Source organism: Falco rusticolus, chromosome 2 (genome assembly GCF_015220075.1).
Source record: "Falco rusticolus isolate bFalRus1 chromosome 2, bFalRus1.pri, whole genome shotgun sequence".
NCBI classification, from domain to species: domain Eukaryota; kingdom Metazoa; phylum Chordata; class Aves; order Falconiformes; family Falconidae; genus Falco; species Falco rusticolus.
In genome coordinates this window covers 101,362,980-101,390,518 of record NC_051188.1, presented here as the reverse complement: position 1 = coordinate 101,390,518, position 27,539 = coordinate 101,362,980, and the positions used below count along the sequence as shown (strand labels likewise).

General features: G+C 40.3%; 1 long non-coding RNA gene across 1 annotated transcript; it reads left to right on the top strand.

The window, feature by feature from the left end:
* The first annotated feature begins 21,436 nt into the window (after positions 1-21,436).
* LOC119143773 lies at positions 21,437-27,247 on the top strand. Its single transcript, XR_005102800.1, has 3 exons — positions 21,437-21,848; positions 22,288-22,473; positions 23,082-27,247. It is a non-coding gene; the product is annotated as an uncharacterized LOC119143773 (long non-coding RNA).
* Positions 27,248-27,539: the final 292 nt, after the last annotated feature.

Below are 27,539 nucleotides of genomic sequence, written 5' to 3'. Positions count from 1 at the left end.
AGGTAAGAAAAAGAGGAGAGGACAGTAATTTAAATGTCCAAATATCTAGGATTTGTCCTACTTCATGCTGAAAAAGTAACTACTTATATCACAAATGGATTTGTGATGTACTCTGTAGCAGTGTGGGAGATGTGCTCTGGTCCTGAAGAAGTATTCTCATGGGAAATTTGGCAATGGTATAGAGAAACTGCTATATGAGTTACCCTCACTTAATCCCTGGTCACAGCTTCAAAAAAGGCACCTCTGATTCATAAAGGAAATGCTATGAACTGTTAGGATGCTAGAAAAAGTCAGCTGTGGTACCATGAATTCTTGTTTGTACCAGCGACACAGAGATATCCCCCAGATGCTAAGGGAGTGAGCAGTTCTGGGTTGGAAAGGTACAACAGGCCTGTTTTGCCAGGGAAATATGTGGCCATTTTTTCAGATCTCAGTAAGCTAAGGAGTCTTGTAAACCTTTTGTCATTTTTCACTGATATGAAGGCAGACTGGTCTCAACTGGGCAACTGCATCATACTCTGAGACGATCAGTTAGGGCAGAAGGAACTCAGATTCCACAGCAGTAAAAAAATGGCAAAAAGCATTAATCGTTTTCTCATTCATTGTGTTCATGTGTTTATTTCTATTTCACTCACCTGTGTCCTCTGGAGCACAATTTCTGCTACACAGACTGAAGCATATAATAGAAAGGGAGCAATGGCATCATCTGCAGCACTCTGGGGACGCACCATTTCTCTGACCTTCATAAGGCAGTGCCATATTGGTAAATTGCCACTAAAAATAAAATTATGAGATCTGAAGAATTCCTGGAAGAGAGGCTTTCCATCATGGTAAGTACAGGGCTTTGGTTTATTATTCACCTTCTCCAATTTAAAGAAAAACCATTGATTCTGGAAAAGAGGATGAATAAAACTCAGTAATCAGCCTATTACTGTTCATATATTACTAATATAAAATAACAAGAAGGACAAGCCCAGGAGAGATCTCTGATGCAAACCAATGAGTAAATCATTTGTCGTAGGTACTGTGTGGCTGCAGACCCCATCCTGCCCATGTTTGTTTCAATCTGAAGCCACAGTAACTCCTCTGTGATTAATGAGGTAATAGCAGTATTAAACTGTTCCCATCATTGATCCAAGTGCCAAGATGGCACACACAAAGACTTTTTAATATTTCAGGTCTCACTTTCTAAGCTTTGATACACTGAACTATGGAATAAAAGAAACATAAAAACAAACAGTAACAGGGGAAAATCTGTAGCCATTTACTTCTCAAAGCAATTTTAAGGAAAACACATTAAAAAGTACACTAGTTCACAGATCAGCTGTGCAACAGTTCTTATTCCCAATCTGCGAAAGTGGGTATTTTCCTTGTAAACGGTATTAATTTCCCATAGCCAATTTTTTTATAGTGCCACCTGTTCTGGACCAGCAACTGACATTTATAATCTTACTGAAAACAAGCCTGCCAATACACATTTGAGTGTACTACAAATTTGTTCTGACAGGCTTTTTAGATCCTTCAGGGCAAAGTAACACTGACTTCTCTGCAATGGGGCAAAGTAACACTGACTTCTCCGCAACGTTATTTAAAATTAGTAATGACTATCTGAAAAATACAAACTTTATTTCTCAGAATTTAGCCACATACAGACCTGAGCTCTTATGTACACTTCAGGTCAACTCTAGCAGTAGATGGACATAATCACAATTCTTGTCCAGCTTAAGAATCTTTTAGCCTACTAAAATGGCTTAATAAAAGTCTCATTTTGACAAGGATTAGTTCCAAGATTTTGTACACTCAGAGTTTTATAATGTACTTAAAGTATGTAAGTGTAAAAAAATACAAATACCCTAAATTAATTTTATTTCCAGGCCATCCCTGAAATGATCTGAAGTTCCTTCCTCTTGTTACCAGCTTGATCACTGTACTTATCCACTGCATTTTTGAGTCACTACTGTGAGTAACACACAAACATCCAATCTCACTCGTATCTCTAGGGGAAGGCAAATGAATATTTGCAAAGCCAGAGCAGGATGTCAGCAGTGATATTGTACTATATTCTACTACTAGCTCTTTGTGTTTTCTTTTTCTTTTTTTTTTTTTTTGCTACCATGCTTTATCTTGTGCTAACTGGCAAACCATGCTGCCTTGGAAAATACTTTCCCGTGTGAGTGTGAAATAATGTAAATACAGTGAGAGAAATACAATGAGAGTGTAAAACCCACAGTGAGAGAGTCCAGAAGGAAACAGTAGAACTCCCTTGTTCTCACTGAAGATGTACCCACTAAGACCGCACATCCATAAAAGTTTGATTGGCATTCATATATTTTAGGGAAATCGTACTAAGTACTGGTGGATTGAGCTTTTAAATTCTTCTCAAAATAATACACATGATCTTCATATTATAATACAACACAATATAGTGATACTCTGCCTGAAAGTTTTTAAAAGGACTTGCAAACCACAGAAAATCGAGACACAGTAGTAACACAAAATATGAGCTGCCAATGCAGGTTTCTGTGGGGTCCTCTGTTTTGCCAAAGAACTGTCATCGGTGCACCAGTCCTGAATGGGGACACATTACTGCTAATACCTCTGTGGTTCATGCTACTTTATGTTCTCCAGAAATTATTTTTCCAGAGCTGTTAGCTATCAATAAAGTATAAAGATGAGCTGAAGCAGGAAAAAGCTTTTCCTGCCTGCACCCACCTTCCTCCTCCACACTGTTCCTGTTTGCCTTGCTGTACAGTCACAAGGCTGGCGGGGACCATGAATGAGCCAGTGGCTACAGCAGGAGACAATTCTTTGAGAGACCTCCCTTCCCAGATTTGGCCCAGGCCTTCTGTGATCTCCAGGCAAATATCTGAGGCCATTTCCATGTTGTCATTGTGAGCACTGCATTGTCTCCTTTCCACTCAGAAAAGAGCACACGTATCACAGTAGTTAATGGGCCTGTGGGAGTGGGACAGACAGGACATACAAATCTATCACTGTCATTTACACTATCTTTGAAATATTTATTCTCACACCATCAGTCTGTCTTTTTGTGTACAGTGGACAAAACTGAGAAACCCAGTAAGTGCCAGGTGGCCTGTAGCTTTTCTAGCTAGAAAATAAGCTTCCCTCTCATATGTCTATTTAAATACTCCTATAGAGTTATTGAAACATAAGTAAATATGTTTAAAAAAGGGGAAGAATAAGGAACCCATTTATACCTGGCATCCTGGTAATGGAATTGATCAGTGGAGCACGTGGATCATCTGTACAAGTTCTGTAATGAGATTGTATTCTAAGAAAGAATTTGAACTTACTATGGGCAAATGACTAACAGGGAAAAAACACACAGTGATTATTTTAAGCTGTAATATTTGCAGGATCACATACATATCCCACATACCGTTTTTTTTTGTTTAGTTTTGCCAGAGTATTTTTTCTGCAAAATTACTTACAATGACATCATTTAAAAATCCTTTACATTCACACATGCAATGTCACTGAAAACATCTGAAGAGTAAACTCTGCTATGTGGCTTACTTGACCAAGAAGGTTAAACCTCACAGTCTGGATTTCAACCATATAAATCCAGGCAAGTGAATTAGTTACCGGAGCCTTTTTTTTTTTTTTTTTCAGTTTTGAAATATGTAGAACAACAGCGGTAAAATTATCAACATTCTTTCTTTTTATATTTCCAGAATGAGAACAAAAAAGCACCTGGAGAATGTATACTAAGTCCCCCTGAAATAAAGATTACTTTGTGCTTTACGTAACCTGGAAGCCACAGGTTCAGGAACACTACTATTTAAGCAGGATTTTTAAGAACCAGATTGGAATGTTTGGAAAGCAATAACATAAAAAGTAACGCAAGCTCTGGCAAGCTATGCAAACTATGGTAAAATAGGAGGCTAAAACTTCATGCTGCAGGGCTTAAATTTTACCTACTAGGGAGGCCACAAAGCAATTTTTCTCCTAATAACACTGTATAATTGAATAGACAGTGGGTCTGATCCATAGTCCACCATTGTTAATGAAGCATTTTGTATTTATTTTCCTGAGCTTTGGCTGAAGCCTGTCATAAAGTTGCTCATCTTCCTTTCAGATCTGTGTAAATTTGCCATTGCTGGAAGCAACAATGCAGACTAGGTGTTTGATCAGCAATCAGACTAGAAAAGAAAAATGCAAACTATTCTTGCAAACTCAACCCATATGAAGTTCCCAGCAGCTGCGGATGTTCGAAGTATGAGCGCACATCTGTGATCTCTGAGCTTCTTGGCTGCTGAACACAGCATAGATTCTGCTGGGTTATTTAGAGATGCTTTTCTTTCCATAAAGCTTGGTTTCCTGAGCTTGGCTCCACCTAGAGAAGAGCTCAGATGTCCTTTAAGCTTTTGCTAAGCTTCTTTAATTGAGAAGCTGGGCTTAGGGGAAATGGTGAGCTCTGTTACTGGAGGTGCCAAAACTAGCTATTGTTCGTCAGGCAGATTTTCTCAAGCCAGTTCTCCTTTCCACCTGCAAATTGTGAAAGGACATGGATTCATCTAGTGAATGCAGAGGACATGACAGAAGAAACCAAAGCTTCAGTATTAGTACTGCCTGGTGTGACATACATGCCCCTGCAGCTGCTCCCACTGCCACCTCTATTTTCACTGCCTATGGCTGCCACTGGCCTGAAATATCGATACCAACTAGAGAGATAAACACCTTTTATCTATGAACTACAAAGTCAGAGATGAGGTTTGTGGGTTGGGTTTTTTTTTTCCTTTGTCTCTGCACAGAATGCTGAATAACTAATAAATATTTCCTATCAGCTGGGAATGTCTCAGTGGGAACAATTACCATAAACTGCTATAAAATAAGTATTGTGAAATCTTCCCTCAGCCTTCTACAGTGTTCCAGCAAAATTAAATGTCAGGACAAGAAGAGGAGAGGAAAGCTAATGCAGCTCAGTGTTCACCAGGGGGTCAAAAAAACTTACAAGAAGGAACAGAGGCAGCAAAGAACAGTACAATTTGTAAGGCACCCAACCTCCGCTTTAAAATATGGCCAGCTGTTGCTGGGCTTAACTCTACCTTGCCTAGCCAAGTTAGTTGACTTGGACCTTGGAAGGCTAGGTATGACTTGCAATCTTCATGGAATCAATGGGAAAAGATTCATTTCAATTAGGGTGCAGGACCCAATGATCAACTCTGTCCACTGATGGCCCAAGGAGGGAGGAATTGCTAACCCTGCCAGTCCAGGCAGGTGCTGCGCTGGGCTGTCACTGTTCCCTGCCATGTGCCAGCATAGCATGAGGACTCCACAATCCAAAATGTTGCTGGTTGAGATCAAAAGGAGACAAGTGCACAAAAAACCATTTTACTAATCATCTCTCCTAGCCTTTAAGCCCCTTCCAGATTACACAGGTAACATGGGGGCACAACTGGACACCTTGATCTCTTCCATGGCACAGTAGCACTAGTCTGTCTCAGGTTGTTTTTTCTTGAAAGATGTAGGTATAGAATTGCACCTTGCTCTTGGGCCTCTTCTTTGAACACACTCCTCCACCTCATCTTCCTACATACAAATCCCCTCTGAACTCTTCTCAGCTTGGAGGTGGGGTGGGTGGGAGCATCGCTCTGGGGTCACTGTGTACACAACGTCTCAGGGTGAGACATTAAAATGTCCAAGTGTAATCTATATGCAGGTTGCAGGAAGTGCAGAAAAGGGATGAGCATCTGTTCCTTATATCAGTGTGATCAAACTGTTGAATGTCTTTCCCAGACTAAACAAATTACTTTCGTTTTATATATTCGAACCGGCACAAGTCAAACCTAGATGCTAAATTAATTAATGATGCCTGTGAGAAGGAGTCCTCCTTCAGCTTTTTGATTATATTTTGTCATGTGCCTTCACAAGATCTTTCAAGGGAAGCCAATCAGCTTAATGTGCTATTACTTTATATCTAGGAAATGCAGAGTAAACTGAAAAGTGAGTGGCTCCAAAGCAGAAGTCCTTGAAAAAATATTTCAGTGTATGCAACTGAGTCCTGGGGATCTGCATGGATTATTAAGGATTCTTGGGGTAAGAAAGTGTATCTCTCTCACCAGTCCTTCAATTATTCTGGAACGTAAGTTCAGTGCCAAATGTTCTTTTAAAGTTTTCTGTTAATGCGTAGTTTGCGTCACACATAATGACATTTTACATCAAGTGTACTTGGTGCTTAGGAATAATTTAAGAAGCTGTCCATTTCAGGGAGACTAGCAAGACAGATTTATGTGGGTAAAGAGGAATGTTGATAATGTTCTTTTTTTGTGTCAATATTTACTGAAATGTCTTACTAATGTCCAATAAAAAAAAAAAGGCAAGCACCAATTAAATAAACAGTTTCTAGCTATTGCCATGCACTAGAAAGTTTTCCTTCCAATTGCAGAAGAATCTGCAAACAATCTGGCATGGGTTTAATAATTTATACATAGATGTAAGTATATGGAGATAGGGGGTGTATCATAGGCAATATAATTGATTTTATTTAATTTTGCATCTTTCAGGACTCTAATATTTTCCCTAATGTCTTTGTTCCTGTCTGAGAAGGAGATTAACAAATGCACTGGTGTTTAAAAGTGGCACATGACAGAGCTGCAACATGATCAGCCCCAACACTAGCGCAGGCTGTGAGGGTATGACTGCGTTGTCGTTAATCTGGTACATGTGATGCCTGCATGCTCCAGAGGACAAATCACAGATGAAAAAGAAAAAAAAAAAAAACCACCACACACACACAAAAAAAAAAACCCCAAAACCAAAACACATGTCAGTCTGCAGCCACAGGACAAGCCAAAGCCTGCAAGAAGGCAACAGAGAACTGAATGGTCAGCAGTGCTTCCTGCCTGAGAGGGACAGGCACACAGCCAGCAACCAGCTGAGACTCTCACCCAGCCTCATCTGAAGGGACACAACTGTGTTGTCTTCTGCCAGAGCAGCTGGCCACACTGTTGTTTAAGATCAGCTCTGGGCAGTCAAGGTTCCTGATGAAGCAGGGATAAGGGGTTATCTGCATTTTTCTAGCACTTTTTTCTGTAGGTCACCATTGCAAACTCCCAAATTTTTTTCTCCATTGCTTTCTCAGTCAATTTGACAGCATTAGCATGCACTAAATTAGTTCTTTGGTTGTTTTCCCTTCTAAAAGCAAAAATCTGCCATGAACCCATCTTTGACAGAGAGCAAAGCTAGACTGCCAGCCTATTTTACCCTTGGAGAAATGTCCAAGCACAGTAGATACTGTACATTGACCGGAAATTGAACCTGCAGCATACAAATGAGTCCTCTATAGTGTCCTTCCTAGTGATTTTGAGCCTCTTGCCCACAAACTGGGCACCTTCATGCTTTTGTCTACACCAGCTGGGCACCCAAACCCAACTCAGCTTCTCACTTGAACTCAAGCTTCACTTGAAGTGCCAGAGTAGTCCCATTTGTGTCACTTGTCCCAGGCAGATCTGAGGAAACAATGGGTAACCCTTGAGCACATGCAGTGACAAGGAAGAAAGAGGCTCCTTCCAGTGTTTTCAAAAGCACACAACTTCTGGCCATACTAGCTTGAATTTCACTACATAAACAGCCATTGTATCTCCATTTGATTTGTTTTGTTCGATCTTTTCAGGTATTTCAACTGCCACAAAAGACAGACCTCTCGAGAAAATGTCCAGAAAAGTACCACAAAAAGGAACTTTGTTATTTATTTCAGAGTAAGAGCCTTCCCAGAAGATACCAGACCAAATCTGGTTTTATTTGCATCAGCGTAACTTCAGAGTATCCTCGCATGCAAGTGCAGCACGTAAGCAGGAAATGCTGGAGTCTGCGGTAATCTGCAGACACAGACATCCAGAAGTTTACAGTGCTTGCACAACTTCTTCTGCCGTCAGCTGAGTTGTCCATCAATAGGAGACATCACCCTGGGAAGATGCTCACAGCCCACTGGGCCTGTGCAAGTGTGGGCTGTATGGCGATGCTCTGGGGACCCAGGAGACCTGGCACCAGCTCCTGCCCCAGCCACATATTTTCCTTCTGTCCTGAGGTGGGTGATAAATTCAGAATCTCAGTTCAACAGCAGTGAGGATGCCCACCTTCCTAGGAGAAGTGTTGTAAGGAGTTTTCGAAAGAGGAGGCAGCTACAAAGATGATAAAGGGCTACCTCTTATTTTCCAGTGAGCATCTCCCACGTCACATCCCTCCTCCACTGGAGGGAGGGAGTCCAGTCCTTCACCTTGCTGTAAGTATTTTCTGTAATCCAAGGAGCATAAAAGACTCAATACAGAAGATCCAAAATTAGACTGTTTTGGGCTGCCTTAAGCAATGCGGTAGGACAGGGCTTATGCAAACTCAGGTATGACTATCCAGTTTTTGCCTCGGCAAGGAGGCAGAGTGACCCATCCCTACAGCTGAATTGATGGGGCTGATAGCTGACACACACGGTGACACTTATAAATTCAAAGTGCACTAGTCAGGATATAGTAAATACTACCTAATCTTGAATCTGAATATAAGTATAGTAAAATACTTTGACCAACACAGTGTATGAGCACTTCATAACATTGTGATGGCACATAAATATCTGAGCAGCCTGCCCACCAAAGGGAAAAGCAATGAGCATAACTGCATGTAGAAGACGCAAAAAGTTCTTGAAGGACAAGATAAGCACAAGGGAATGTAAATAAACAGGACATCCTGCCAAATGCACAATAAGAATGACTGGCATGATGAAAAAATACACAATATCAGGAGCAGAGGAGACCACCCTTTTGGGGAGGGAGGCAAGGAAACACTAAAACCTTAAAGCTCATAGAGGAAAGACAAAGAAGGCAGAAGACAACCCACTTTGATGTTCATCAGAGGGATCTCAAGCTTGACCACCTGGACCTCCATGACTAAGAAACACCAAGGACTGCAGCTGCCTGCACTTGCTGTATGGCATCATCTCCACAGTACCGTATATTTACAGCCAATTCAAAATACGACTGTTACAAAGTCTGAGCTTTTTGTATGTGTAGAAATGTTGAATATTGATGTGTAAGAACGAACCATTAGCAAAAATAGTGTTGTTAATAAATGAATTTGATAAAATTGTGTTTTATAGTTTAAAACTGGCTTGATTCATCAGTCTTCTAAGCACTGTCATCACAGTGATCTCTAATACCTTAGCTGATATAGTGAGAAACATATATCCATATGTATATAGTTACAAAGAAGTTGAGAGGTCTGGGAGATAAAGGGAAAGAAGTGATATGAGAAATGAAAAGTCCATAAGCAAGAATTTCCCAACTTTTATTTTACCTTCCGTGTTCATATAATAGAGCAGCACCATTACAGAGAAAGGGTTAAAAGTGACAATAATCCTTCTTTCACGCTAGAATGTAAACCTTCACTTCCTTTGGAAAGAAACTGTGAGTATGAGCAATACTGTACAAACGCTCTAAGCAACTCTCTGTACAATGACCTGCTCATTAGACAAGAGGGCCTGCCATTCAAGCAGCAGCCTGATGAAACTTCGTCAGAGTAAAAATTACGTCTTGATGCTTCATTTGAAGTACACTATCCATTTATCTGGTTTAGTTTGTTTTGTTTTGTATTTTACTATTGTGTACAGATTTTGTTGCTTGGCTTTTTTCTTGCGTACACAGTTCATCAGAGGAATACATCAGCTCTGAGCACGAAGGAAAGAATGACTAAAGAACTATTTAATTAGTAAACTTAAAGTAAGTACCATTTACAGCTTGGCTTAACATATATGTGGCAGCTCAAATGGAAAGATCTCTGTGAGTTTACTAGATCAAAGATCAACAGCACTTACAAACCCTACTGCTTTCCCTCGGGTTCTTCTCCTGTATCAGCAGTGATACAGCTGGTACTGGGTACCTTTGTCCACCAACCATCCTTTTTATGCCACAAGGCTCTGTCTTGCCAACTACATCAAATTGGGCAAGAGCTCAAAATCAACTTAAGTGACAAGCAATATTATGCTCTGAGTCAGTAACAAGTGCTTCATAGCTATCAGAAGTTAGTTAGTGTATTATCCATTGAAAAGGATTAAAAGACTGAGAAAGAAACCGTCTGCATAGCTGGTCACTTGCACTGTATGTGACTTCATTCCCTGACATGAGACTAAGGTCACCCCTCAGAAGAGCTAGAAGCCATGACTTTGCAATCAGGGCAACCAAGCAGGGACCAACCATACCATAGATGTCTACTCTTTCAAACATACCTTACCCTGAGTAACACTAAAATGATGTCTCCTGTTAAATGAACTACTTTATGATTTGGCCTAAAGGCTTTATTTATGCTTTTCAGGAAGTCAAGGGGCCACAGTGTTAGTCAGGAAAGAAAGAATTGATTTATTTTCAAACACAGAGAGCTTTAAAGTACAGCTAGTGGAAAAAACAAGTTTACAACTGTTCCTCTAAAAAAGAGACATAGGGAGAAAATAGGAGTCCAGTGGTATGCAATAAAAGCAACTTCAAGAGAACAACAAATTCCGTAGTTACTGCATGGTCAGTAACTGTTTTCATTCCCATGCCTTTGTTCTGTTATGTCTCAGAAGTATAGTTCACCAACAAACTCAGATCAAACTTATAAAATCAATTTATGAGTGCCTTACAGGGATGCTCTTTATTCCCTGTTGAAAATACAGTTTATATACATGTGTAAAAGCAATATCCATATCAAAATATTTCATCACAGATTGATGTACTAAGGATTTCATTCTCTGAGCTCAGACTTAGGTGTTTTTTCTTACCAGTTGCTACCATTTAGCCAGAATTAGTGGCCATGACAGTTATTCAAGATAAAGGTACTTCTTTATTCTTTCTCTAGTCCTACATGGCACAGCATCCCCATTACCCTTTGCAGACACCCTGAACTGCTCTCTGCTTCAGGGTGACGCCCTCACTCATTACAAGAGACCTGACTATCTCAATAGCCCATGTAACTTTTCAGAAGCTAGCCCAATTTTGCTGATGATACAGGTGATGTTGGTAGGCTTGGCAAGCCTAGCATCTGTTCAGCAATAGTTCTTTTCTAGTTCGTTGCAATATTAGATACCTTAGCATGGTTTTCCAGCCTATGGTGTTGCATTGACAGGAGAGTTTACGAGCCAAGTCTGAGTGTGCCCATGTGACCCTGTACGTTGGCTGTTCCCAGTCTCTATAACTGTCTTTCAATGCCTTTCCCTTTCTATTTTTCCACCACCTATCCAGGATATTTGGGTACTGTCAAGTTTCTTCCGTTGACTTCATTGTTCATTGTGAATCAATAACACCTAGGCCAACAGAAGCACCTCCAGATTTCTTGCTACCAGATGAAACTAGAACCATCAGTGGATTCAGCAAATAATTTTTTTTTTTTTAATTTTTATTTCAAGTTCCATTTCTCTGTCTTCCCCAAAGATGTGAGTACCATTATTGTTTTCAGAACATGGAACCAGGTATTAAGAATTTCTGTATAAGAGCAAGTTATTACCTGTTTTGGGGGGATCTTTCTGGTCACCACTGATGAAAGCAATCTAGTGAAACTGATCCTGGTTTTATCTTACTTACCAAAACTGAGTTAAAAACAAAAATTATGGCAAACTGGAATCTTAACTAGCTTAGTCATTACACTAGGCAATTCTGTACTGAGATTTAGAAACAAAACCTCCTTATTCACTGGAAAATTCATTAGCCATTACCTCCAGGAAAATTAAACTGATTAAATGAATAAAGAATCTAAGGTCCCTTTGAAAACAGTGATGATGTAATACAGTCAACACAGTATTTGCCACAACTCATTTCACCCTGTAGTAAAAGTCTAAAATAGGTCAGAGAAATCCTAAAGTTGCCTGGATCTCTCCTTTGACAGTAAAATGAGCCTAGAGCTACTGGTTAGGATGCTGACATCTACTTTGTAAACAGCCAAGGTCAAACGAGATGAAACTTGCCCCTCCTGGTATCAGGAAAACTCAATCATTTTTGTGAGTTCTGTGCGGAGGTTTCAACTTTTTCTGATTAGAATCAGATTCTGATTTCTAAAGTCACATTTAGACTTCACTAGTTCTACCACTCTCAACTCATACTGACAGTCAATCTTTCTTTCTCAACCTTTTTTTTTTCTCATGATGTGGATTGTTAGAGCTTAAATATCTCTGATACTAGATCTAACAAAATTTTTAAAAGCCTAACACTCATTTTTGTTTATTACAAGTGTTTGATGAATACAGAACTGCAGAACTGTCATCATTACACTCCTTGCAATCCCATTCAAAATCACGCATGTGACGCACGTGGCGAATTTTGGCAATTTTTGCTTCTCTGTTTCTCTAACACTTGACAGAGCTCCCAGTTAAAATCTAGCTGTACAAAATCCACCCCATTTTTTAAGTTACTTTTCTTAAATAAAAAAGAAGGAAAATAAGAAAGGAAAACACCTGGATGAACAACCCAATGGGCAGGAAGCAGAAAGGAGAGGATTTAGCCACATTTTGAAGGAAGACTACTGAGCCAGCAGGAATACTGACATGGTGCTTTCTATTATGACTGAGAAGTTGATGGGAGAATAGTGACTCAGAGACATTTGAACATAAGTATCAACACTCAGCATTCCAATGGGAACAAGCCATCTGGTTGCCTAACTTCCACTCTAATTGAACAGGAATTGGCAGTCAAAGTTTCTTATCTTTCCTTTAAAATCCTAGCTCATGGTCACAGAATTATCATTAAATAATGGCTTGTGGACTATGAACATATTGCCCCAATTACTTGTAAGCAGGACTTCTCAGAGGATTAAATAGAGAGTTTTTTAAAAAAATGGCTGAGATGTTATGGCCTTCCTGAGATGGCTTATGCCTCTCCAGGAAAACTGACTCAAAGGTAGTTCCAAAGGTTTCATGTATTATGATACATTTTTTTCTTTGTTAAGTGCAAAAATTATTCATGTCAGAAGAAAGGCTAGATAACTGATGTTTATATAGTTTAGATATAGACTGTAGGAAATGGCAGTAACACTTTCATCCTAGGCTGTGATGAAATGGCAACTACCGTGCCAGCAACTATCAGACCATGAAAGTTATCAGTCATTCGCTTCTCATTATTAAAAATCAAAGTATTGCATCATATGCCTGCATACAAAGACAACTCCAAAACTATTTGATAAGCAGGTACCAGGCACTTGGCTAGCAACAAGACTGCACAAGCAGGTTGCATGCAAACATGGGTACATTCAGGGCATGGAACAACAATGTCCTATCTGCCAAAGTATGCGAACAATGAGGCTTGTATTCTCTCCTTACGCTTAATACATAAAAGGTTTCACTCTTGTTTCAGTGGTAGCACAGGAATGTATAAGGTTTGGGTCTATTTCTACTAGGAAAATATGAGTTAGATTTATTGGTGTACACACTATTTATTTATTAATTACTCTGTCTATCAAAGAGCTGTCAAGGAGCCTCCATATGAACAGCAGTCTGCATTCTCAGTACAAAGAAGCAGCTCTTCCCCAGCCCCCCTGTGAAACCAGCATGTCCATTTCAGCTCCAACGTGTGGATACAGGCTTTTTCAATTGTTTGGTGTCAGAACCAATTGTAATGTGTTTTCTCTGTGTGCACTGTGTCCAATAGCATTATATTTTAGAATCAAGAGAGTGGAATTCCCTTTGCTCGGAACTGAAGCCTGAAAATGATTATGGCTTTGTCGCTGTCAGTATTTGGACTGAGTCAGAGGCACATGCTTAGGCAAATCCAAGCAATTTGCTGTTAGCACTCTTACAATGTTGATTGTACTTCTACACAAAAGCACATGTTTACACCATATGTGATAAAATACCTATGTACAGATCACATTACAGAAAGGACAAAATGCTGGCATCAGACTAGCACATACTTAGTGACCGCCAGCAAAAAGAAGTTTAGTTACAGCCTCACCAAGAACCAAACTTGATATTCTTGAAAGTCCCAGAAAGCTGGTGTTTCTCCTGCTCCGAGCTAAGAGAATAGATTTAAATGCAAATAGCAATATGAGAAGAATTCCATTAGACATGTATTTCTCTGTAGCCAATATTAATCTTCCATGAGCCCTAGGAAGGAACTTTCTCTGAGGGTGTTCTGAGACCTTCTTCTCTCATCTACTTCTTTTCCAGTTGCAGAGCCCATGGGCAGGTGTCCCTTTTGGTTGGATGAACAGAGGGGCACTAGAGGGCCAACAAAACAGAAAAATCTTCTTAAAAACATAGAATCATTTAGGTTGGAAAAGACCTTTAACACCACCAATCAAACCATTAACCTAGCACTGACAAGTCCACCACTAAATCATGCCTCAAAGCACCACATCTACATGTTTTTGAACACTTCCAGGGATGGTGATTCCACCACCTCTGTGGCCTGCCTGTTGCTATGCTTGATCACCCCTCCAGTTAAGAAATTTTTCCTAATATCCAATCTAAATCACCCCTAGTGTAACTTGAGATTGTTTCCTCTTGTGCTGTCACTTGTTACTTGGGAGAAGAGACTGACCCTCACCTGCCTGCAACCTCCTCTCAGGTAGCTGTAGAGAGCGATAAGGTCTCCCCCGAGCATCCTCCTCTCCAGGCTGAACACCCCCAGCTCCCTCAGCCGCTCCTCATAAGCCTTGTGCTCCAGACCCTTCGCCAGCTGCGTTGCCCTTCTCTGGACACGCTCCAGCCCCTCAGTGTCTTTCCTGCAGTGAGGGGCCCAACCCTGCACACGGCATTCCAGCTGCGGCCTCACTGGTGCCGAGTGCAGGGGGATGGCCACTGCCCTCGGCCTGCTGGCCACGCTGTGTGGGTACAAGCCAGGATGCTGCTGGCCTTCTGGGCCACCGGGGCACACTGCTGGCTCATGTCCAGCTGGCTGTCGACCAGCACCCCCAGGGCCTTTTCTGCCAGGCAGCTTCCCAGCCACTCTGCCCCAGGCCTGTAGCAGCATTGCTTGGGGCTGCTGTGACCCAGGGGCAGGACCCGGCACTGAGCCTTGTTGAACCTTGTACAATTGGCCCCAGTCCATCGATCCAGCCTGTCCAGATCCCCCTGCAGAGCCTTTCTGCCCTCAAGGAGGTCAACGCTCCTACCAACTTGGTGTCATCTGCAAACTTACTGAGGGTGCATTTGATCCCCTCATCCAGATCATCGATACAGTTATTAAACAGAACCGGCCCCAATGCTGAGCCCTGGGGAACATCACTTGTGTCTGGCCTCCAGCTGGATGTAACCCCACCTAGCCCCATTCTTTGGGCTTGACCATCCAGCCAGCTTTTTCCCCAGCACAGAGTGCACCCATCCAAGCCATGAGCAGCCAGTTTCTCCAACAGAATGCTGTGGGAGGTGGTGTCAAAGGCTTTACTAAAGTTCAGGTAAACAACATCAACAGCCTTTCCCTCATCAACTGGGTGGGTTGCCTTGCCATTGAAGGAGATCAGGTTAATCAAGCAGGATTTCATAAACCCATGCTTGTTAGGAACTAGCTTGAAAAATGTTTGTGGATCCAACTACTTGCATGGGATTGCAGGCAGTATGGATATTTTCTGGTCCCTAGTGCCATAACAGTGGTGATCTTGTCACTCATACAGGTATTTTTAGGGAGCCCATGTGAGGCAGAGCAGTAGTGTTCTCTAAATTTTGCAGATATGACAAACAAAAAATGCTTGCACTGCATAATGCAGTCCAGAATGGATATACTCAGGGGGATAATTTAGCAAGCTGGAGATTCAGAGTAATTAATCTATAGTGTTTCTAGTGTAGCATAGTGTGATGATGAATTATACAGAAAATCATTTGCACAAAATCATTTCTGAAATACATGACAGATTAAGGAACTAAATACGTATCTTTGGACCTCAGCACCATAACTACAGACCCATCCTCCCAGATGTCCTTAACTTCAAATCTTGTCCAAAAAATTTATGATTGGTTGAGCACCAATAGTAACTTACTTAAAATCCTGTTAAATTTCCCCTCTACAATCAGACAGACATTTGCCATTTATTGCAAAAATGGAAAAGCTTCTACAGCAAAAATCTTTGTTTCATGCATAAATAGCTAAACCCAGGCCTGTCAGGACCAAGCCAGACTACTAGAAGAGAGAGTGACTGACAGCTTCAGAAAACATCAGGATGCAATAAAATGGAGATGGTTGTGCTGAATGAATGGGCAGCTCATTTATCCACAATGGTGCTTACCTTGGTTAAAACACCACCCAATCTAAGATGCTATGGGAAGGTTTGGAAGTCTGAGATATGATGCACAACTTCTTACACACAAAGGTAGTTTTTCCTGCAGTTAGGAAAAAATGATACCAAATCTTTTGTACAACTGGCCAGAAATTTTAGTCAAAAAAGAAATATATTAACATTATATCCAGAATGAACTGTATTTTTAAAGTCCCTTTACAGCCTGTTTGCAAAAAGGTATGTTGGAGAGCTTTCAAATATTCCTGCTCACTGATGAAACAGAAAAATTACTGTGGCTAATACACATTTCACAAACATTTAAGCTAGCAAGCAATTCTGTTTTCACATTACTTTGTGGAGAAATTGTGAATGCCTACTTCCACATTATCAGTACAGCATATGACACACATCCATGTATCAATGTTGGAGAGATATAAGGCCTGGAAAATTATTTTTTTAATTGGATAACAAAAATGAAGCAACATGTAAAAATGGCAAGAATAAAGGACAGAAGGTTTAAAAATAAGTATTACCCAAAGTATTTGCTTTTTTTTCCAGCAGGATGATGATGGAGACCTCCAGTTGTCTGTTGTAGTAAATGAAATGCCATCATGACTCACCTTGAGGAGACTTAATAAAAGAGAGATTCATGATAGGAAATCTGTGGTGTACCCACACTACAGAATTTCCAGCTAGGACTCCCTTCTATTCCTTTCTTTGAAGAGAAACCCTCACCTCCTGAACAAAAGTTACCTACAGAAAAAAAAAAATCATTGCATTGCAATGAAAAAACACTAAGAAAAATAAAACACTAAGCAATGAAGGCATAGGAAGTATTGCAATCTGTAATACTGACATCCAGAAGCAACTGAGCTGCTCCTCTATTTACACCACTGCTGCATATGACTCAAGTTGAAAATGGGCTATTTAGATTTGCTGATCTGTCCAAGTGTCTGCAAGTAGTTAGCGAGAAAAATATTTTCTAATTGATGGAACATTGTGTATTCATGCTCATCGTAGCTATGTTTTGGTTTTGTGGGGTTTTATTTCCTTATTTATTTTCCTTAGACAATGCAATGGAAGAATAGGATGCAAGTCAGTATAAAGAATGTAAAAATATCCAGGCAATAGAAAGCATTCAATTTTTCCTTCTCATTACAGCCACTGGAAGGACATGTAATTCTGATCCCGCAGCATTCCAGCGCACAAACTCACTATTCATTAAATACTCTGTGAAGCATACAGGTATTCACTGAATTTTATTGATTTGCCATTTTTATTTCCATGTAATCTCATTAAATGCTAATTTCTTTTCTGTTTCAGGCATGTATACGCTATTTAAAAATCCAAAGCACTGGCATATCTGTGCACTTCTTGATTTCCTGGCAGTTCTAAGAAAATAGAAAGAAAATAACTTTTAGTTGGACCACAACCAGAACTCTCAAAATTTCTAAGGAAAGGGCTTTATAAATACTTTTGGATTGAACAAAATGTTTCATTTTCATCCTGACAATTTTAAAAATTACTTTTTTTAAAAAATGAAATTAAAAGGGACCTTGTAGTAAAAAAATGCTTCAAAACAAAAATAAAGCTGTAAGCATGCGGTCACCCCGTCAGGAGTGTGACCAGCTGATGTACCTGTTGTGCAGCAGACAGGCATCTCAGTGCAGAAGTCCACTGTCCACAGGGGTCTCACAGAAAAACTGGAAAAGAAACCTGTCCCGACACCAGGCTTATTGCCTGTCCCATTTGTGGCCAAATAGAGCACCGGGGGCTTTTCAGGATACAGCTTCTCTGGCTGGAGGGGACAGCTGCACAGTTTGCTGTGTGTTCCAACAGCTCAGCACCTGGAAGAGTAACCATACTGCAGCAACTTTGACCTGGGGGTCTAGCAGGGACACTTAGCTAATATAAAACAGTAATACAGGGTTGTAATGTTGATGCCTTCAGATACTTGATTCTCCTAAATTAGCACTCACAACCCATCTACAGACAGGCATCACCATCACCAGGACTGAAAACTACTGTGGACAAAACTGCATAACTCTTATTCCTCAGTGTCATGCTGCCTTGCTTAGACAGCTGTGACTTTCAGCTTTTAGCTGGGCACTTCACTCCTGCATGGTGCTGGGATGTGCATTCAGATGATTACCCGTAAAAGAAAACAGAAGACCAACAGCAGGAAGGAAGAAGCTTCTCTCTTTCTCCTGTGTCAGAAATGACCTGTTCGGGGCACAGCTCCTTTTTACTGACTGCTAAACTGACTGGCGGTAAATTGAAAAATTGCTAATGAGTCAAGCATGTTTTGCCTGTGTTGCAATGTCCCAGGCCACTATGCACTCAGTTTCTGGGCAGAACAGTCATATCTGATGTGGAGCTTGTCTCCACAACTTGTAACTACACGAGGTACCTAATGTTCTCCAGAAAATGAAGGGATTAAGGAAGCAGCCCCTTGAGAAGGAGCTGCTGGGGAGGGTTACATGCTCAAGAAGGTTCTGATCTGCCATGTCCTTTGCACTCGCAGCCACTATCTGGGTACTTGGCCTTGCATAACCTCTACATTTATTTGCCAGAGTCCATACGCTGACTCCCCCAATATATGTAAGAGTACATATACATTTCACCTTCCCTGCCTCCCCCAAATATACACTGGAACACACAGGAGTTCTGCTTCTGGGCCATGATGAGGGTATATCATGCCCAGAGGACCTACAAAAATACGTGGGAAAATGGGCTTCAGATCTTTCCCAGCAGATTAAGCCTCTGAGGAGGATGAGAACCAATCTGCTGGAGGACCCATTTTTGTCATCCTGAAGCTGGGAAGTGGCCTACATAATAGCACACTCTCCACCCAACTACTCAGGGGACTGAACTAGTGAGATCTTCACAGTGGTCTGCAATAAACTAATGAAAGTCCTAGCAAAAAAACCACAGATTAGCTTCACAGCTCCTGCAGGTCAGCATGGAAAGCCAAACTTGAGAGTAGAAATCCTTAAACATCTTCATTTTGTACTCTTACTGGTCTGCTGATGCTAGTTTGGGTCACATGCAGAAATCTTACCAAGTGGTGTTTGTTGGGTAGCTGATGTTAAAAACATGTGTTAACAAACCCCTTCCATACATTAACTCACACCCATCCCCTCCAGCATGCAGGCACTCCTCTCCGCACACCCCGCATGAGGCTGAAGTAGCTTCCACAAGTATGAGAGGCATGCTTTGCAGCCCAACAAATACCTGTATGTGATACATACATATATATATATGCATCTACCTATTAATATAGACAGATAGGTAGATGGCTAGATTTAGTAGAATGCAGGAGAAAAGGGTCCAGGAATAAACAGAGTATAGAGCATAGACATACCATCTCTTCTGCATCTGAAGTAGAATTTTCAAAGGTATCAAGTACCCACAAGATTTTGACACTATTAAAGCCAGCTCAAGAGCTTTTGACAAGATATCCAGCTACATGTCTAAGAAAATCCATATACTTCATTCATCTTGCTTTCTCTGCAGTTTCTGAGCACCCTGTTTAGTCCATTCTCTTGCTGATCTTCACTGCCTTTTAAACATAGTCTTATTCCTCCTTTAACAGTGCCATACTATCATTTTCTTCTATTTCCATACATAAAAAGCCATGTGGTCTTCTTATATACTTTTTATAACAAGGAATGCCCTTTGTTCAAAACCTTTTAGACTTCTGAGCCAGCACATTTTAAGCAAATGCTGAATCTGCTACCGTCTCATGTCTTCACTCAGCAAAATAAATAAGCATTTGCATGCACAGTTGGAAACATTCTAAAACATTTATGTAAAACTACATTAGGCTGCAGGCTAATGACTACTACCCTAACAAGATCCTGCAGTTTCTGCATATCAAAAGCCCACACAAAAATTAATTCTGTGGACTTGTTTTTTCATAAACATCTATACTGCAGAGTACAATAAATTTGGATTGAATGTTCCATTAGTTTTTACTATACTGTATTTTGCCATAGCACTATTGTACATGGTTTTATGGCACCACCTACTGAAATATTTAAATTATGTAAAACAGTTTAAGATTTAGTTGAAATTATCTTGCTGCTTCGTGTGTTCAATTTGCAAAGGTAGACTGTGGCAAATTTTATAAATAAAGGTTGAAATTTCATTTAGAACTAAACAGTTTGCTTTGTCCAGTGGTTATAAAAATGTTATTTGACTTAAGGATTAACTCTTCAGATGACTGGGAAAAAAGTCTCGCTTTGAAATTTTATATGCTAACCTTCACCAGCAACATTTTTCTGCAAAAGGTAGAGATTATAAATTACCCTGAAAACACTGGCAAATACATCCCTAGTTTACTATATTTTTTTAAAGATATATTTATTTTCTTGCAGAAATACATAGCAAACATCAAACATTATTTTTAAACTTCAGTTGTGTTGGTAAGAATATGTTCTTTTTTAACAAGTTAACAATCCTGAGGCAAATCCTCAAATAACACATTGAGTTGATGTGTACATTCAGTAGATTTAAGCAATAACATCAGAAAAAATAATTTCATTATACAATTTTATTTTTGAAAGCAGACCTCAAAATGACCTGAAATAACTTGTATTCAAATTATTTCCTAATTAGCAGGGAGCTATTGAAATGGACTATATTCAAAATTTGCACTAGACTGTTTATAAGAAAGTGTTCTCATCGATTTCATGAAAATATAGATCCAAACATAAATGGTAATCAAATCCTTACTGTCGGTAGAAAAGCCTAAAGAATTACCTTAAAGAAAACTTTTCTAAATGTGCCTTCTTACAATTTCTTTTCCCATTTCATTTACAAGCAACAATGCTATAATGAATTATGCAGATGATGAGATAATCAGTGAATATAATCATACAATGCCATCACGCATCCTGACACTGTTACGTACCATATTATAGTTTTTTAATGATGTTTTAAATCAAGGCTTTCCTGACTTTTCTGCTTAAAGGCCAACTTATTATTTCACAAAGGTCGGGGCTTTTTGAATAATCATGTTTGGGGTGTATTCTTGCCTTCTTCCACTCTTGTGTTACTCAGGCAGCATGACTTCCCTCACTATGTCCTGGGAGACTGGAGGGCAAGCATAATTATTTCCTGTAATTTCTTTTCTTGTCTTTTGACATATAAGGCATGGCCATGGTGGGAAAAGTTAGCACACTGTGTTCTAACTGTCCTTAACCCATGTACATGCCCATCATTGCTGCTTTTATCTGGGATGGGCCAGGCATGCAGTAAATGGGGATCAGCTCCTTCGTTCTCCCTCCCTTCCCCGGGGCTGCTTCCCGGGGACTGTGAAAGCTTGAGTCACCTGCGGTCCGAGCCTTCCTGAAATCGAGGCCAGGCAATGGAGGCTTTGCAAAGATTTATGGAAGGACCCCCAGACTCAAAGAACTAACCCCAGGGGAGCTCCTCCCCAGGCTGTGGTGTAGCCCAAGAGGGAGCTGCTGAGCAGCCACAGCCCCACAGGAATAAGGGCTGGGGAAGCACAGGCGCATCCCCCAGCACCCTTCCTCCCCTGGTACAGCAATCAGTGCGTAGCCGTTTGGAGCGTATTCCAGGGACTGCACCAGGATAGGTTTGCAGGAAACGAATGGGTAACACAAGCACTGAGTTAGCACATCACTGAACTGGGCACACGGGTGAGTAAAGCTAGCGTGTTTCTGTTAAAATTGTCACATGGATTTGTGCAATCTAGGATTGTATATTATATCATCATGATGTAAATCAGAACTTGCAGGTTCAGAGCATAATTAGTTACAGGAGTATGAATGGTCTATATATATGAAGGAGAAATAAGGAAATGATCATGAGCAAGATTTTGCAGAAATGTAATGTAATTAAATTGCATATGAGCATCTGTATATTAAAATGTACATGCATAAATATAAAATACAATATTTATTTTCATACAAGGCCTGCAGACTCTAAGCAATATTTTAGAATTGGTAAGCTATAACTGTATTTTGATATTTACCGTTATTCCCTCAAATAGTATGTTGATTTTCTTAGTCAGGTGGTCCTCTGGTCACCTTTCTAAACTCGTTGCTGTTATACAGGAATTTTTTTTCCCCATTCTAGGTAAGCCATATGGGATTTCAGAAAATTATTATATTAGGAACAGTGAGGAAATGCTGCTCTTGTAGTTTCTTTTGTGGCCACAATTGTGCAGGTGTTTGCAGAACTGCAGTGCTTAAATTTTGATGAAGAGGAATCTGGGGGCAGATGCAGAGCTCAGGCAGACACAGATGTCCCATCAGCTTGAAGGTACTGTACTTGTTTCCCTCTCTTGCAGATACACAAAGAAACCTTTTGCATGCTAAATACCCACAGGTACAAACCGCATCACATATCCATTATGTTTAGAATATTTTATTCCTGATATTTGTATAAAACGTAGGTTTAAAATGCTAGTTCCTTTAATGAATGAATATACACTTGTATACATGCTGTATACAAATGCAATGGTCATATTCTGCCCTCAAAAAACCATATGCAATTCTAAGGGAAGCATTTGGCCACTATACTAGTACATAGCCAAGTGAAAAATAATACTGTAATGCAAACTAATGTAATGACACTTCTTAAAGCAAAGTCTATGTATAAAGCAGAGGGAAAAACTAATGAGAAACAGATGTACACAGGAGAGCATTTTGAGTTAAATGGTATGTGTGGTTTCATTTGGGCACGTGTTTCTTTAGCACGTGGAGAGAGAGTGTATATATAGCTATGCAAAGGAAAATATTAGTTGTTGAAAAATGTGTATGCTATCAGGAAAAAGAGGCTTTAAAGGGGAAAGTATTCAGCAAATTCTGTAAGTCTCAGGAGAGCTCAGCACTTTTAAACTACAATTAATTAATTCTTTTGCATTCCAGGAGGCCAAAACAAATGAAAGGATCAATTCCTTTTTGAACCCACAAGACAGTGCTTGCTGCAGCTACAGCCATGCCAGCCATGAGCACCATGGCTGCTCGATGCTGGCACGGAACCAGCAGCACCCGCCTCTGCCCAGGCAGCGCAGGAGCCCAGCAGCCGCGGCTGGTTCAACCCTCCTGGGCAGCGGCGTGGCAGAGAGCTCCTGCATGTCCACCCGGGACGTGGCTTGCAAAACCAACTGCAGTATTAACATCTGCTGAGTGCTCAAGAATCTTGGCTGGAAAAGCAGGTAACAGCTCCCTCCTCCCTGTAGGGTAGGAAGGAGCTTGCTTTTACCAACAAAATCTAATGTGCTTTTAAATAATGCGGTAAGGCAGAAATCTTTTTTACGAGATATCACTGGAGTGGAGTAGTGAAATAACATTAACATAGCCATCTCAAGAGAAAACGATTTTTTCAAGGGGAATTTAGGTCACAGATAAATACTTTACCCATGCTTCTGTAGACACTCATAACTGAAGAAGAGGATTTTATGTTCAGGTTAGAGGCAGTGTCTAGGTATTTCACTGTTTGGAAGAAATATATTGTCCTCTTAGCATGACAGCCATCAGCTTTACCTGCATCCCTTACATATTACACAAATATTATACAATGTAAAAGGCCTACAGCAGCAACTGCAAGGCCAAGGTTGTTTGTTGGGGGGGTGGGTCTCAGAAATGCTCTAATTCCACTATAGATTGTTTCTGATAAGGTTTCTGTTTCTTCAGGGTACATTACCTCAGACTGCAGACAATTAGTGTCCATCATTCTACACTTTCACAATCTTATTCCATGATACATTATGCAGATTCACATCACTAAAAATAAGCAATAAATATATAAATATGTAGTCTGTCCACCTACGTAGTGCAAGACTTAGCAGTAAAATTTATTTAAAAGTCTTACGCTTTTTCCAAGGTCTTTCTTGTCCCTAATTCATGTTAGTCATAAATGTCTTTATTAAAAAAATACAATATCTTACTTGAAGACATTGCCACAAGCTGTGTAGACCAAGCCCTGCTTAGCCAGATACTCTGTAGAAACTGCCAGCTATTGCTGCTCTCACGTTGAGAGGAGCACAACCTCTCTCTCCCATTACACCCCTCCATTCTTGAATTCCTTCTCAATTATCATGACAACTTAAAAAATTACAAAAGCCACTTACTGGCTTCATATCTGCTTTTCAAACCCATCCCTCAGAGCTAATTAGCAAACAGGGACCAACAGATTAGAAGTCACCTTTACCATAGGCTCCTTCTGCACACATGATCTAGAAAACAAGTCTGTTCCTCTACTGAAATGGACCTGAACAGCATGTAGGCCAAGACCCAAAACGAAAGTGAGGAAAAGGTGAAACTAAGGTACTATTTTTTTTAATGGTCTTCCATTGGTTGGATGAGGCTTTGAGCAACCTGGTCTAGTGGAAGGTGTCCCTGACCACAGCAGGGAGGTTGGGTGATGATCTTTAGATGATCTTTAAGACCACTTCCAACCCAAACCATTCTGTGATTCTATGATTCTGATTCCTTGGAGAGAAATTACTTCCATGGACCTTGGATGAGGCTCTCGGAGCACAATAAAGAGTTCAGCTTTCCATAAACTGTTGTCATTAAAACCAACAATGGGTTGGGCTGCTCTGGGAAGCCCTTTCTGAATATCAGTATGAGAGATCTTTCACCTGAAATGTCAATGGGATCACAGTAAAAAGTCTATAAATCTTTATTGTTTTAACATATGGGTGTCAGCGTCATTGCCTGTGTTCCACAGTAGCTAAATAGCTTTGATTCAGTTCTGATCTACTGTTTGTGAAAAGTCCCCCTTTATTTCATGCCTTGCTGGATACAGAGATCTGGTAAGCAGGTCTGCCAGCATGGCCAGATCCTCTCCCAGAGCCACAGAGCCAGGACCATTCCCATGCAAGGAGAAAGGGATTGCCTGGCACTGCCCTTCTAGCTGATTGAAAGGCTGCAGCCTGTCTGCAAAGTGACAGAGGATTTGAAATCCACGTGAAATCTACCAGCCCCATGAAGTCACAACTGCAATCTCAGTTTTCCATTGTCCATGCATATCCCACATCAAGGTCCTTAAAGCAAACTGGGAGTGCTTCCCTACCTTATTCACTTAGTAGCCAAATCATATTTTGGAGCAGCTAAAATAGAAAAATTTTCCTTTGCACAAGCTTGGACAAAACCATCAGGAACAGATAGCTATCTTAATAAGATTTAATCCAAAATCATCTACAGTCTGATGCTGCACAGTACAGAATAGGGTAGAGATAACAATGAAAGTATTTCTACAAAAGAGAAAAGGAAGCAAAAAAGCAAAAATCCTTTTTTTTTTTTTTTAACAAAACAAGAGGAGTACAAAGCACTGGGAGGGGAAATTATGTTTTTCTTCTGGCAAGTATTTGCAGCAGTCTCAGGCTGTGTCTCACTGTACCAAACCACTGAGACAATTTGGTCATTTTTCACACTACTATATGAAGGAAAAAAATAATCCCTGAAAGTCCTTCAATGATTTTAAAAGCTTTTAAATTAAGCCCTTGGAAAAAAGAAAGAAGAAAAAGAGGCCCGTTGTCTAATGTCATTAAACAAATGAATCCAGAGTATCTGATTCTTCTCTTATTCTTTGCCTAGCTGTTCTTGTAAAGCATATTTTATCTTAACTTGCATATTGATGGCAGACTTCTGCCAGTCTAAACTGTATCTTTCATCCAGTGACAATTCAGCACATAAACACTGCTGCTGCTGCAAGTGCTGGCACAAAATTCTCGGGCACTGTCTAGCTGGGGAAGCTGAAAACTGTTGCTACACATCCTGCAACTGGGAATGTACTTTTGGGAAGGACTGACCAGAACTGGGCAAAGGGATGCTGTGCTTTCCAGTTGCCTCCTCCAAAAATGTGGACTTGATGCATGTGTTTAAGTTCTCCATTGAACTGGGGATAAAAACTCAAAGCTGTTGAATCTTCCCAGTCACTTTGTTAAGAGTCTTTTGCTATTTTGTTTCCCTTTCTTTTGCTGCAAAGTTCCTCAGAGTGTATATACAGAAAGGGGAATTAGTATTGTAATGTCTGATATTCATATTTTGAAATCCTGTTGGCTATCCCATTCAGAAAAGAGTCTACTAACTGCTGTGTGTATTACTATCTCCTCCCAGAAAATCTGTTTATGCTTCCAGCCTGCTGGCAAACGTGAAACCCTCACTGGTAGAAATGCAGTTTCATAGAAGACTGCATTTTTCACAGGCAGTCAGATAAGAAGATGTGGTTGTGGTCTTTGCTACCTAGTGACCTAACTTTCCTCCTTCATAAGAAAGAAAGTGGGAGGGGTGCATCTCAGAACGTACCGTTTTCAGTAAGTAACAGAGTATGGTCTGAATGGCTCACTTGATTTATAATTAAAATAACTGGTATGTGTTGAGTTCCTTGAACAGCCACACCAAAAATGAACGTGATGTGTACTACTGATTGTGTTTGATTTCCTTCCGAATCCTTTCATTAAGATGTTCTATTCCCGTAAAACAAAAACATTTCTATTCCTACATGTACGTCAATGGCAAAGGATCAGTTTTCAAAACCTGCCCTATTTCCTCAATGACTCAGATTCTCAGCATTGCACTGTTTGTACAATGAAAGTCACTAATCCCTGGAGTAAAGAGACCCACTACATGTAGGCCCTACCAAATTTATATCATTAAAGGTCATGTAAAAAGACGCGCTTCCTTATATACTTCTTTATATCGTCCCATGTGAGCCCTATGTCTCTTTTAAAATGACAGTTCATGACACGACAGTGCGAACAAGACAGCAATGAAGAAAGACATATTTGGACTTGGATTTCAAGACAGAATACTACTGATATTCAGATAGTAATAAGCACGCACTTGTCAGTACTCAGTTTACAGAGGGAGAAAGATAAATATCTTAATGATGTGATTTTGATGTACATCTTCACTTCATGATGTAAAAAAACTACTCACTCTCTGTACTGCATGTTCTTTTATGTTTCTGTTTTACCTCATCTGTCTGTATCACAGTAATGTACCCTCTTCAATACCAGCTACAAAACTAGATCAACTGATTTTCCTGATCAAGAAATATTTATTAAACACATTTAAACATTAAACTTAGTTGACTAAGATAGATCCCCCTTTCATCTGAACGTCTCTTCTGAAGTTCATGTCAGAACCCCAAGGTCGGATACAGAGGCTCTGTTCCTCTTGGGTAACACAGAGACTGTATAAAAACACAAGTGTTTACTCCTTAGATACTGCCATACAAGTATAAGTTCCCTGTCACAATTTTTTAGGGAACAAGTGCATATTCTGCTAATATCTCACTCAGCAATCCCTGAGGGCAGTACGAAGACAGTCATTAATTCAACTCCAATATGCAGGCAAGATGTATCCACTCGTCAG